Source organism: Schistocerca americana, chromosome 1, assembly GCF_021461395.2.
Source record: "Schistocerca americana isolate TAMUIC-IGC-003095 chromosome 1, iqSchAmer2.1, whole genome shotgun sequence".
Lineage (NCBI taxonomy): Eukaryota > Metazoa > Arthropoda > Insecta > Orthoptera > Acrididae > Schistocerca > Schistocerca americana.
This window is the reverse complement of record NC_060119.1, coordinates 851,340,836-851,342,307: the sequence shown is the minus strand read 5'-3', so window position 1 is coordinate 851,342,307 and position 1,472 is coordinate 851,340,836.

The window sequence follows — 1,472 nt, the reverse complement described above, 5'->3', positions numbered from 1 at the left end:
GCAGATTCAGATGGATGTATGCCACAGTAGTTATTTGGAGATGATGGGGCTTGTACAATATAGAATAGCATGGAAAGTTGCATCAAACCAGTTTTTGGACTGAAGACCACAACAACAAAAACAACATCCCCACATTCCCCCCAATCCTCCCATCATCCCCAAGAACTGCTACAAAGGAGGTCCCCTTTGTCACTCCATACCATCCTGGGCTGGAACAACTGAACTACATCCTTTGTCAGAGCTTTGATTATCTACCATCTAGCCGTGAAATGAGGGACATCCTACCCAAGATCCTTTGCACTCCTCCTGAAGTGGTGGTCGATTAACCATCTAACCTCTGCAACATCCTAGTCAATCCCCAAACCACTGTCAATTCCAACCTCTTGCTACAGGGTGCAAGCCCTGCTTGTCACAGACCTTTACTACATCAGAGGCAGAGCCACCTGTGAAACCAGCCATGTCGTACACTAGCTCTGTTCCAATCATTACACTGCTTTTTACATTGGTATGACTACCAACCAGCTGGCCACTAAGATGAATGGCCACTGCCAAACTGTGGTCGAGAACAAAGTGGACCACCTTGTGGTGAAAATGAACAAAACATGTTTGATTTCAATGGTTGCTTAACAACCCAGGCCATCTGAATCCTCCCCTCAACCACCAGCTTTTCTGAGCTGCACAGATGCAAGTTATCTTACAACATGCTCCCCGGTCCCGAAATTATCCTGGCCTCAGTCTACAGTGACTTACACCCTCCACCAATAGTTTCTACCTCCTCTGTTCTATCACCTCCTCCCAATTCGCATCCCATCACCCTCATTGTGTGCCGCTCTCTGCCAATGCACCCACCTGTCTTTTTCCCCTTCTCTGCTCCTCTCCTTTTCCATTCCCCATCCCACACCATCTCCCCTCCCAACCCCTCCCCTCCCCTGCCCTTCCCTCTTCCCGACGCTGTGCCTGGCAGCCTTGTCCTTCCATCACCTAGCTCCTGCACTCTCTGCCAGACAGTACTCTTCTCTCTTCCCATCCATACACTGATATTCCTCCTCTTCCCCACCCCACTCTGGGTTGCTACTTTTGATGAACATGACAGTTGCATTCTGTCCAGAGCGCCCGGAGAGAGCGGTCGTGTGTGTGTGTGTGTGTGTGTGTGTGTGTGTGTGTGTGTGTGTGTGTGTGTGTGTGGTTTTTTTTTTGCTTTCTTTTTATGCCGAAAGCTCAGTGAGTAACAGTATTTTTGTAGTGCCTGTCTGCAACTCAATGTGTTGTCTTTAAAGTGATTTCAATCTATGCTTTTCATAATACTGTTGATATTACAACTTGGAATTTGTTTAAAAGGGCCTAATATTGTTTGCTTTATTTCCAATCAACCACTGGTATCTAACTACTATTCAGAGTCATTGGAAAAATGCTAGAAAAGTACAATTTATCCCTGAAGCAGGCTGTTTACGACATGTCTGACTGATACACGA